We start from the raw sequence: 13,316 nt of genomic DNA, 5'->3' as shown, positions 1-13,316 counted from the left end.
TATTGTAAGTGTTCAAGATATTTTTTGTTTAAAATACCTGTTATTTGAAAAAAAAATTAAAAACCATGTTTAAGAATACTAATATTAACAGAGGAAAAGTTACATTCAGTACATTCAACAGAATGTCTGGAAGCTTTACAAAGAATGTTTGTAAAAACAGCAATATAGTATAAATAACTAAATAACGGACAACTAAAACATTTTTTGGATTTCAGTTTTTGATTACTAATAGTGCTTGAATGGTTATGTGCAAATCCTCCAGCAAACAATATGAACATTTAAAAAATAAATTGATTCCTGATGTATACTTTACAGCAAAATATGTGAATGTTTATTTTATTTTATTTGGCTTTGTACTGTATATCTTTATTTATTACCTCACAATGGTGATATTCTTGACACCCCTTCTAATTTAAAAAAAAAATGCTTTAGAATGCTGAACTCCATTTGTCCGAGACACATATTATCCAAAAAGGAAACCAAGAATATTTGATGATATTTTAGCCCATATAAACTAAATTGTATCATAAAGTTACAAATAAAAAACATGTACATACATAAATAGTTTAATAGATGTTAGATTATGAAAACACACTGATTAAAGACATTTGGCCATAATTAGTATGAAACTCAAAGCCTTATCATCATTTTCACTAATGGGAGTTATTTTGCAATTACATCATTTTTAGATGCCCCCTATCTGTCAATTTACAATATGATGGTGACATGTTAGACATTAAGTATTTGACAGTATATCAATGTTGTGACAAATGTCCAAATAACTATAAAATATTATAATAACTCAAGGAAAACGGCAGAATGTACACTTTCAACTGCTAAGATTGTTTAGCAATTACATAATAATGGGAAATTGTATGTTCTTCAGCTTGTGATCAAAAGGAACAAGAATAAAGAGAAAAACAATAAAGAAAAAAAAACAGATCCCAATAAATGTCTTTAACAAAATTATTAACTATTTCTTTCTTTTGTATACATGTTTATTTTTTTATTTTGATACGAATGAGCATGTCTTCATATGTATTTGATTTTTGTTTATTTGTAATATATGCTATAATCATGAACAAGACATCAGGTCAAAAAATATTATGCAATTATTTTGATGACTTCATGCACCTTGCATCAGGTACTCAATACGTACAACGCTTTAGTATTTCATTGGGTATTGAAGAGGATACATTACATGTTGTATTTTTCATGCAAAGTATTGAAGAAAGTATCATCAAAATAGTTCTTAAAGGACAAACAAATCTAATTTATATAAAATAGCTAATAATAACATTTCCACAGATGCACACAAAGACACACACACACACTTTTTTTCAAAAGCTTATTGGAGCCAAAGGTTTACAATATCTTATGGGACATTATAAAAACATAAAGGTTTTAAGAGCAAATGCGGCCTGTCACTAATTGCTGTACTACTTAGTCAATTGAAAACAAAATGACTGTGATGTAAATTGACATTATCAAGAATCATACTAGTTCTTTGTATGAAACAAATACCCACACAATGGTTTGCAGGCTTGCTAGATGACTTTAAAATGCATAAGTATATAGCTACACAGATGGATGAGTGTAGGCCACTGTAACTATAACTTTGGAATTTATTTACAAAACCTATTAATTTTAATAGGACAGCATCTTTAACCCCTTTATTGCTAAAGACAAATGGGATTCTGCCTAAGCACTACAGGAGTTCAAATGGCCAAGGGAAATTTACTGAAAGGTAGTTGTCATTGGGAGTGAGAGGGGGAAGGTTATTAGGGCTGAGGATATAATGATGTCATTGGAAGTTGAGAGGGGGAGTGTCATTAGGACTGAGGGCATGATGATGTCAATGGGAGTCGAGAGGGGGCGGGTTATTATGGCTGAGGACATGATGATGTCATTAAGTAATGCTTTTTCCAGACACTATACACTACTACACAAAGTGACAAAATGGTGGAGAGAGGAATAAAAGTGCTCTATCTTCCCCATTCAACATTCACAGACTCTGGATTATTCCTGTTTGAATGAGGTTTGCAGTTATTTTTATTATTGTTTCTTTGCTTTTGCAAATGCAAAATCAATTGTATTAGGTGACTTGTGAAGTTGTCACTGGAATAATATAACAATAAAAATAATGCCACAGTCTGTGTTATAACTGTGATATGTTGGAATTTGTTTGGTATTATCTGAAAAAGTCTCTTCTTGTTCTTCAGTGTCCTGCAAACAAGAATGCCAACATCTGCTAGAGCAGCAGACATATAAAAACAGTGTGACAAACAGGACCATTAAACAATCTGATTTTCTTGTTGGGAGGGTTGCATGCTGTTGAGTAGAGTATTAAAATGTAGAATTTGATAGCGTGTCTTAAAGTTTTAATGATGTGTTCATGAATATAAAGCATGCTTCCACTGGCCACTTTATGTCTTCTTTTCTGCATAATTAGTTCTATCTGTTTTATGAGCTTACTGTTCTTACCTTGATCTTATGAAAATGATTTACACTAATATGTTATTCCTGAACTAGTCTCTAGCAAACTATTTAGTCACATTACATTTTTGTATGTTCTACAGTATATGATATTTTCAAGTATACTGTTTCATTTTGGTCACCTAAAAAATATAAAATCTGACTACAAATTTTATTGCTTACATTTCTCTTGTATCTTAATTATACAAATGTAAATATATATATTTTTTTCTTCTAAGTATTGGTTGCTATGGGCAACAACTCCACTTCTAAAAACCCACACTTTAGTAAATATACCCATACGTATCAATAATCACTTTGCTATTAGTTAAATAACATCACTAGGCAAAACATTGTCTGGCTTGTTACACCTTTTCCAAGCCCCATGGGTCAAAGAGTTTATAGCTTATAATCAATATCTGTATAATTATTATGTTTTATTTTTATGGCATCATGAGTGTTCCTTTGTGCCATACAAAGGGAATAAAACATACTCCAAATTTACATAAGTACACTAGACAGTTACAGACAACTTACAGACATCTGCATATGTACATAATTATATAAAAGCAACTAGCAATTTGTATAATTACATAGAGTAGAGCTTACTTTCTGTGTGATTCAATTATTGCTCTCTAATCTCGTGCTTTATATAATATTTTTATCATATGTTTTCACTGTAATGTAACATGAATCACAAGGAGGTGACAAGATGTTTTGTACACAAATCTCATGATAATCAGGATGGTTTTTACTGCTGGCCACAGCCAGGGTCTATATATTGAGATTGCGTTTGATGTGAAAAAGTGGGAGACATTTTAGATGAAAATGAGCAGGGACAGGTACTGTAGGGGGCATGGCCTAATCATGGAAGTGTGACCACGCCCCCTACAAAAAATATCTGGAAAAAAACCCCAGTATGCACAGGGGGTCGCCATGTGCCCCTCAGCCAAGAGCAGATCCAGGTATGGGTCAGCAATCAGTGCGATCACAACCCCTCGCACATTATGTTGGTAGAAGGGACTGATTCCTGAACCCACCTCAACCCAATACACAGCAGCATTTGCTGGGCTGGGGAAAGAGGCTGTGGTGCTAACAGATAAGAAGGTGAAAGGTGCCTAGGTGTCGGTAGGATCTAGCAGCCCACATAAAGCCGTGCAGTGGGGGTCCAGCCACAGTTGGAGGAGGGGGGGTCTAGCCACAAGCTAGGGGAATCCAGCCGCCTGTGGGGGAGGGGATGACCGTGAGTGGGTTTGCCAGCAGTAGAGTCTGACTGTGTCACTCACAGTCACTGACAGCAGTAGAGTATGACTGTATCATACATAGACTGTCAGAGCCAACACTGAGACATTCTCTCAGTCCATGCTCCAGGGGTACGGACATAGTGAAAGTGGTGTTGCACTATTGGGTAAATCCTATGAAGTGCTGCAGAGGGGTCATTGGAGCATGTGATAATCTCTGATTGCAGGAGCCCATCATATGCTCCTCTGACCCATGGAGATCAGTAACACCAGCCTCATGGTGGGAGATTCACAGTGAGTGAGAACAAAACAGCAACAGGTAAGTGGAGCTTAGGGGTTGGGAAGAAGGGTAGTAATTGGTATCATTGGGAAAAATTTATATAAAGGGTGTGTGTGGGTTTTATTATGAGGGTCAGTTGTGGTGAAGGTGTTAAAGTTTTTTCGGGTTAATTAACTTTAAAGGTTTTTTTTAGACAAAGAGAGGTACAGTAATCACTGAGAATGGAATTACTGATGTGGTTAAGGGACTGTTTATATAGGGGATGGTCAGTTAATCTGAATGGGGCTGCTATAATCATCTAAAAGTAGTTCATGATTTTTTAAGAGGGTTTTTTAGGATGAAGGAACAAATTGTGTGGCATTCTCAAAACTACTTTGTGTTGTATAGTGGCCATTCACATGCTCTCTGTAGTATATGGAGATCATTCACAGGCTCTCTGTATTATATGGCTATAAGTACTCTCTGTATTATATGGCAGTCATGCACATGCTCTCTGTATTATATGGCTGTGATTCACATGCTCTCTCTATTAATTAGAGGTCATTCATATGCTCTCTTTATTATATGGACATCATTCACATGCTCTCTGTATTGAATGGTGGTCAGTGCTACCTTTATTATATGGCAGTCATTCACATGCACTCTGTATTAAATGGCGGTCAGTGCTATCTTTATTATATGGCAGTAATTCTCATGCTCTCTATAGTATATGGTGGTCATTCACATGCTCTCTGTATTAATTGGAGGTCATTCATATGCTCTCTTTATTATATGGACATCATTCACATGCTCTCTGTATTATATGGTGGTCAGTGCTCTCTTTATTATATGGACATCCTTCACATGCTCTCTGTATTATATGGTGGTCAGTGCTATCTTTATTATATGGCAGTAATTCACATGCTGTCTATATTATATGGCGGTCATTCACATGCTCTCTGTATTGTATGGCAGTCATTCAGATGGTCTCTGTGTTATATGGTGGTCAATCTAATGCTCTTTGTATTAAATGACAGTCATTCACATGCTCTCTGTATGATATTGCGGTCATTACAATGCTCTTTGTATTATATGGCGGTCACTGTGAACTTCATGGCAGTCACAAAAATGCTCTCTAGAGTGCATTGTGGTCACAAAAATGCTTTCAGTATTGTATGTTGGTCACAGATATAGGAAGAGGGCGATGCGTACTCTATCAGAATCATATATCTCTGAGTCTGATCTCCACTTGCGACTGGTTTGCTATGACATGCTGACAGAATTGAACATGTTACCTATTGCCACTTATGTTGAGTATACCCTATATGTTTAATTTGCTTTGTATTTTTTTTTTGTATGTGTAGTGGGAGGGGAGTTTTGTAAGATTTTCTTTCAGCTCCAGTTTGTCTAGGAAAAGGTATTCATTATATGAACAGATCGGGATTGAGGACCCAAACCAGTATCTTGCCTAGGTCCCCGTAAAGTCTTAATTTGGCTCTGCCCACTGGGCCAGTCAAACAGGTCCGGGCCTGGGTAATTAGTACCCAATCCCTTCAGCTCAGCTCTTTGAAAATAAGCTACAGTATGTGGGCTGATTAATTATATAAAAATATATAAATGGACATCTGGAATATAAAACAAGGCAGAGCTTTTGGAGGTGGCACTTTCCCCCAATAAATATAAGAAAAATAATGCATAATTTCCTAAGAAAATAAACTACAAATATAGGAGCTCATTCAGACCCGCTTGCAAGCGGCCACTCACTCGTACATGGCCAATGTTATGCATTTGCTCATGCGTATGCATCGCAGTGCGCGTGCGCAAACTAGTTTGAGTGATCGGGATGCGCTCACTCGCCCAGCAAAGACACCCCAGTGGAATGTGACAGGAGAGGCCATTTGTTTGTGGTAACAGTGGAAGGACTGTAGTAACGGGGGAGTGGAGTTGTGAACGCAGGCGTGCCTGAGTGTTTCAACGCTGTTTTAGAGGCATGCATAATTAACAGGCAGCGTCATAGTACACGTCACCTGGCTGGTTTTTACACTGAAATGCTCGCAGTGCTTGTGGTAGGGTAGAGGCAACCACAAGCGCTGCGATCGCTTCCGATGGTCCTCGATGTACCAATGTTTTAATACACTTCCTGGAGATGATGTGTGCTAGTGGGCGGCTCACCATATGCTAATGGGCATCTGCATACACAAAGTGATCGCTCGCCAAGACATAGTGGGCGTGCTTATGCCTTGCCGTGCGATCACCTGCCTTAACGTCACTTAGCTGAATTTGCATACGCAGGGAGCGAGCAGCCACATCTAGCGAATGGGTCTGAATCGGGCCCATAATTTTGATACATCTTTAAACTTTTGTCCTGGTCATTATAGAATACTACCATGTATATCGCCCCCAGCACCAGTGGCGGACCTAGCGAGTGGTGGGCCCAGGTGCAGTGATATCCTTTGGGTCCCTCACCCTGCCGACATGCACCCCAAATCAGTAAATAACATTAAATTTCTCTTACATTTATTTGACTATATGTGACACATATATTGTATTAAATGGAATTCAAATTACATTTCTGATCTCCTGTGTCCATGTTTTGGGTTATATTTATGAAACGGTGGGTTGGAGATGAACATTTAAAGCAGAACTAACACTCAGTGTAAAGCCTACATTTTCTGCTTCGGCCACTGCTTCGTAAATATAGCCCTTTTGTCTTTTTATCAGCTATATGCTAAATTAAACAGAAAAATAAATATTTGTGGATGTATTTTTTGTTTAAAAATTACTTACTCTCTAAGTTACTGTAGTATTCTTGCAGCTGCTGCCTCTCCAGTGCCACCCTTCTGCTTCTGCAGCTCACCACTCTTTGGGCCTGATTCAGAGCCGCTCGTAAGTGGCTGCTCGTTCGTTCCGAGCAATGTTTGCACAACTGCGCATGCGTACGGATCGTAATACGCATGCGCGAACCAGTCAGTGCGTCCGAAAATCGTTTGTTTGCTAAATAGTGAATGCCTGCTATTTTGAGTGACAGGAGGAGGCGTATGTGGGTGGTAACAGGGGAAGGTGCTTGAAAACGGGGAGTGGAGATCTGAACGCAGGCGTGCTTAAAGGTCAAAACGGGCGTTTTATGGGTGTGCATAATTAATACAGCAGCGTCATTGACCACGTCACTGGGTTATTTTATAGTCTGAACTGCTCGCAAGATTGCGGTAGGAAAAACCAACCACAAGAATAGCGAGCAGTTCATACGCTGGTCGATGTACTCGATTAATCTAATAAATAGCGGACATGACGTAGGATGCGAGCGGCCATGGGGCGTAGTTTTCAAAAAAACGACCGCATGTTTTATACGCTCGTTCAGACCTAGAGACGTGAACAGACCGCAAAGAGCTAACGGTTCATTTGCATAGCCACCCCTTTTTTCTGAACGAGCGAGCGCAAATAGCGTCCGGCTCTGAATGAGGTCCTTTGTCTTTCCAGCTTACTCCCCTGTGTCACTCAAGCCCACCCCCTGGGTCACTCCAGCTCCCTCCCTTACATCAATTCAGCTCACTCACCTACATCACCCCAGCTCACCTCCCTGTATCACTCCAGTTCATACCCCTGCATCAGTCCAACTCACCTCCCCGTCACTCCAGTTCATACCCCTGCATCACTCCTACTCCCCTGTGTCACTCTCACTCAGGCCAATGTGTCACTCCAGGTCACCCTCTCTGTCCAGCTCATACCCTCTATGACTATTCAGCACCAGCCAATTTCGGCCCATCACTGACCCGCCCCCTTTATGCATATTTATTGAATTGATGTCCACTGCCACCACTATTGAATTGTTTAGCCACAGTAACTGCCCTCTTGACCACCCACCAAACTGCTATATTTGTTAACAGGATGTTATTGGCTACAAAGCTGACAACTTCTGCCTCAGTCCTCCATTCCAGTTCCCATAGTGACATGATCCCTTCCATGACATACAGTGCACAATGCTTTGCTCCTGAACTTCTTTCCTTATGTATGATTGCAGTAATCTGTGTAGTACTAGTTAATTGGTAAGAAAGTTGTTTCAGCACAGGTAACTGCAATCAAACATAAAGAGAGAAATCCAGGAGCAGAGCATTAGTGTACCTGATGGAGGGGTCATGTTGGGGGGTCTGTAGTGGGGTCGGAATGAGGGGCATCCACTCTTTCAGTGTCCAGACATATCTTGTTCCCATCACTGGAAGAGGGGGAGGCTCCATCCAAATCATCTATTGGACAAAACACAGTGGGGCAGATGTATGAAGCTCTGGGAAGTGATAAAGAGGAGAGTGATAAGCGACCAACCAATCAACTCCCAACTGTCATTTTTCAAACACAGGCTGTAACATGACAGTTGGGAGCTGAGTGGCTGGTCGGTTATCACTCTGCATTTTATCACTTTCCAGAGCTACATACATCTGCCCAAGAGGGCGCTCTGTGACGCTGTGAAAGGAGGCGTCGATCGGCAGTCAGCAGGGACTGTGCAGTGCAGCATGTATCCTGGGTCTCAGGGAGGAGTCATAGGTGAGAGGAGGGGAGGGGTGGGGAGACAAGGGACACTCCTCCTCTCTCCCATATGGACTACCTCCTCCTTCTTCTTGATTACAGTATGAGCCGACTGCAGCAGCATACTATAATGAGTCATTCTGACTCATTATAGTACTGCTCTAATAATGCTGCCAGCCATGGGCCCCTTCATTGTGGCGGGCCCCGATGCAATGCACCAGCTGCACCACCAATACTTCCACCCCTGCCCAGCCCCATCACCTCTACCAGGCTGCAGCTGAGTACAGATAGCATGAAGTCAGGATCAGATGTTTAATTTACTACACAAACCCCATTGTACAGCAGCTCCTGAAACTCACAAATTAACTAAGAAGTGAATTTAGCTGAGAGTGAGTTTTCTGATGGAGAAGCAGATCCAGATATCTCCCTCGAGGAGCAGGTTTTGAAGGAGATCACTCACCCAAGATTGCAGTGTCTTCTCTCTGCCTAACTCTCCCGAACATGCAGCCTGCACATATCAGTGAGATATGTGAAGGCTGGTTATGTGTTAAACCTGTAAAAAAAGGGTTAAATCTTTAAAACAAATGATGTAGGGTCCCCCCCACCCTTAAGCATAAAAAACCCCAGACTGCTTGGCAGGGTTCCTAAATTTATGAGGAAAAAACATTTAGGGTACCCCCATAATTTAAGAACCAGCACTTGGCTGCAGGGCCAGTCCTGGTTTTAAATATAAGGGGAAAAAATGTGTAGGGGTCCCCTATATTTAAAACCAGCACCAGAACCAAACCGACTGGGGGAATAATGCCACAGCCAGGAGACCCTATCACAAGCTCTCCAGAGCCAAAGCATTAATACCACATTCTGGTCAGCCCAAGCTGGGGTTCACAGGGCAGGTGGGGACCCCCAATGAAGGGGTCTCTACTCTCCTGAAACCCCAGGCTAAGGCGGAAGCCCAGGGCTCTTCCCCGCACCCCTGGGCTGTGGGTGCGGGGGTAATAATGGGGAAAATAGTTCAAAACTATTTTACAGTGGAACTACATGGGTCAGCATGCCTGCCCTTTTGCACTTTTTAAACTACAAGTGTCAGTAGGCAGCCAGGCACCTGTAACCCCCACTGTAAAATAAATAGTTAAATAACCACAGTACACACACACTGTATACACTCACACATACTTACCTGCTGCCAAATGTTCACATCTGCTTGTCCCTTAGAATCCACTGGGAGTACCTAAAAAACAAAAACAATACTCACCGGGAAGCAGTCGGGAAGCTGACGGATGTAATCCCGACCGCCGGCTTCCCGACCGTCTAATCCCGGCAAGGGGTTAAATGACAGGTGTTGAAATCCTGATGCCTGTCATTTTACCTATGCCAGGAGCCCGACACCCGGCTTATTGATCGAAGGTAATCCGGGCGCCAGGCGTGGACAGCTGAGGAGGAGGGTTAGGTTTAGGGCTCCCGGAGGGGACTTAGGGTTAGGCACCCCCAGGGGGAGGCTAGGGTTAGGCATCCCCCCGGGGGACATAGGTTTAGGCAGCGAGGAAGGGGGAGTTAGGTTTAGGCACTTAGAGCTGGGATTAGGGTAAGGCACTTGGGGGGAGGTTAGGGTTAGCCACCCCTAAGGGAGGGTTAGAGTTAGGGGGTAGAATAGGGTTAGCAAATACTTACCTTGGACGATCTGGATTTTCACCCCTGCCAGGCAGCCGCTGTCGGGATTTGAACCGCCGGCCATGTAACAGGCGGTAAATCATACTGAATCCTACTCACCTACATCCTGGCACCGCTCTCTTTAGCATCCCTGGGTATTAGCAAATAAACAAACTGAGTGACCCAGACCAGACACTTTACATTAGCGGTGTATGTGTGTGACCACATACACCGCTAACCGGCTCCTGACTGCTCAGTGTGAACTGTCAAGAGCCGGCAGCCAATCAGTGGCTTCTAACTGTAGAGTGGCTGCTGATTGGCTCTGGCTCCAAACAGTTCCCACGTGGGCTGGTCAGTCAGTCAGTCAGTAGCCAGATCCAATCAGCAGCCGCTCTACAGTTAGCGGCTGCTGATTGGCTGCCAGCTCCTGACAGTTCACACTGAGCAGTCAGGAGCTGGTTAGCGGTGTATGCAGTCACACACCACTAATGTAAAGTGTCTGGTCCGGGTCACTCGGTTTGTTTTTTTGCCAAGACCTGGGGATGCTACAGAGAGTGGTGCCAGGATATTGTTTTTGCTTTTCAGATACTCCCAGTGAATTCAAAGGGACAAGCAGACGTGAACATCTGGCAGCAGGAGAGTGTGACAGGTGTATGTATTAAAGTTATACTGTATACAGTGTGTGTGTACTGTGGTTATTTAACTATTTATTTTACAGTGGTGGTATGGGTGCCGGCCACCTGCTGGCACTTGTAGTTCCACAAGTGCAAAAGGGTAGGCATGCTGGCACATGTAGTTCCACTGTAAAATACAATAGTTTTGAACTATTTCCCCCATTATTATCCCCCGTACCCACAGCCCAGGGATGCAGGGAAGAGCCCTGGTCTTCAGCCTAAGCCTGGGGTTTTAGAAGAGGGGAACCCCTTCTTGGGGGGTCCCTACCTCCCCTGAAATCCCTGGCTTGGGCTGACTGGCTTGGGGTTTTAATGCTTTGGCCCTGGAGACCCGGTGACAGGGTCTCCTGGCTGTGGCATTACACCCCGGTCTGTTTGGGTCTGGTGCTGGTTTTAAATATAGGGGACACCTACGCAATTTTTCCCCCTATATTTAAAACCAGGACTGGCCCTGCAGCCAGGTGCTATTTCCTATATTACAGGGGAACCCTACTCATTTTTTGTAATTTAAGGAACCATGACTGGCTGAGCAGCCCAGGGCTGGTTATGCTTTTGGGGGGGACCCTACGTAATTTTTAAAAAAATTAAAATTAACCCTTCATTTACTATTTACAGGCAGAAAGATACATGGAACACACTGATCTGTGTATGTTTCTGCCAAACTCGCAGTTCACAGGCAGGTGTATTGATTTCACAGGAGTGTTGTCTGTTCTCATGAGAGTTTAGAAATGCTCATCTTTGTAATTCCCGAATCCTATCTTCACTAGTGAAAAGTTACTTGAGTTTGACCGATGGTGAAGTGAAGAGAATTTGCTAACTCTCCAGAATTTTCCCATAGCAATGGAGATTTCTCTCCTGTTCCATATTAGTAAATTTGCGAGTGGAAAAAATGCCCAAACTCTCCAGAGAATGCTAACTTGACCAACCTCGAATCTTAGTAAATTTACCCCCAAGTCTTAAGGACCCTGCAGTCATTTAAACATGCAATAGAAAATGTGTAATTCATTACAATTGCCACCACTTGGTGAATGTGTTTGCAGTGTACATATTATACAACACAAATCCAATTAGAGAATAAACAATTTAACTTCTTTCCTTTCATTTTTCATCAGATTAGAAATTTACCCCAATGCAATATTACTCTTTCACAGACCACACATTGCAACACATCTTTTTACGTTAATTCTTAATTTATATGTATATAATTTATAATATTTGGCTCTTTTCTTTTAGCCAGAAGTGCCTTTCCACTTTCCTCTTTATACTTAGCCATGCTTGTTAGTCTGACATATCAATGTGATGTGTATCACCTGACCTAAGCCAAACAAATTAAACTCCAGTTTGTATATGACAGGGGTCAGGGAACTTTTTTACCTTTTACCCCAAAATATATTTAGATACGCCAACGTTACCCCCTTGATTTGAAAGGAAGGAAATCCTATAGTAGTGCTCCCATATAATGCCCCTGTAGTAGTGCCCCCATAGTTATGCCCCTGTAGTAGTGCCCTCATAGTTATGCCCCTGTAGCAGTGCCCCTATAGTTATGTCCCTGTAGCAGTGCCCTCATAGTTATGCCCCTGTAGCAGTGCCCCCATAGTTATGCCCCTGTAGCAGTGCCCCCATAGTTATGATCCTGTAGCAGTGCCATAGTTATGCCCCTGTAGCAGTGCCCTCATAGTTATGCCCCTGTAGCAGTGCCTTCATAGATATGCCCCTGTAGCAGTGCCCCCATAGTTATGCCCCTGTAGCAGTGCCCCCATAGTTATGATCCTGTAGCAGTGCCATAGTTATGCCCCTGTAGCAGTGCCCTCATAGTTATGCCCCTGTAGCAGTGCCTTCATAGATATGCCCCTGTAGCAGTGCCCTCATAGTTATGCCCCTTTAGCAGTGCCCCCATAGTTATGCCCCTGTAGCAGTGCCCCCATAGTTATGCCCCTGTAGCAGTGCCCCCGTAGTTATGCCCCTGTAGCAGTGCCCCCATAGTTATGCCCCTGTAGTGCCGCTTGTACAAAAGAAAAAAAAAACACTTACCTTAATCCCCGCTTCTGCATCCACCGCCGTCCTGTCTGCCCGACTGCTCCTCGGAACTATGGGAGAGACATCATGATGTCTCTCCCATAGTGCACATGGAGAGAGCTGGAAGCTGGAGTTCAGAAGAGAACTCCAGCCTCCGGCTAATGCGACACTGCAGGGAAGGAGCCAGGGTGCCCGCTGGTAATAATATCTCAGCGGGTGTCCGGCTTAGAGCCTCTCTGCGGCACTGGGCTGGAGGTCAATGACACCGGATGCAGCAGGTGCGCCACTGCACCCAGCGCCAGTGACCTCCATTCCTGGGGTAATGGACAGACAGCTGGGCATGAAATGATTCATATGCATGCCCGGCTGTCCGGCCATTACCCCCAGGAATTTCAGTTTTACCCCAAGTGGGGTAATTTACCCCTGTTCCCCGACCACTGGTATGTGACATAAACAGCTTATTTAATGAACATCCCAGTCACTGGG

The sequence above is a fragment of the Taudactylus pleione genome, unplaced genomic scaffold, assembly GCF_031769625.1.
Source record: "Taudactylus pleione unplaced genomic scaffold, aTauple2 ptg000021l, whole genome shotgun sequence".
Lineage (NCBI taxonomy): Eukaryota > Metazoa > Chordata > Amphibia > Anura > Myobatrachidae > Taudactylus > Taudactylus pleione.
Note: the sequence above shows the minus strand (reverse complement) of the source record.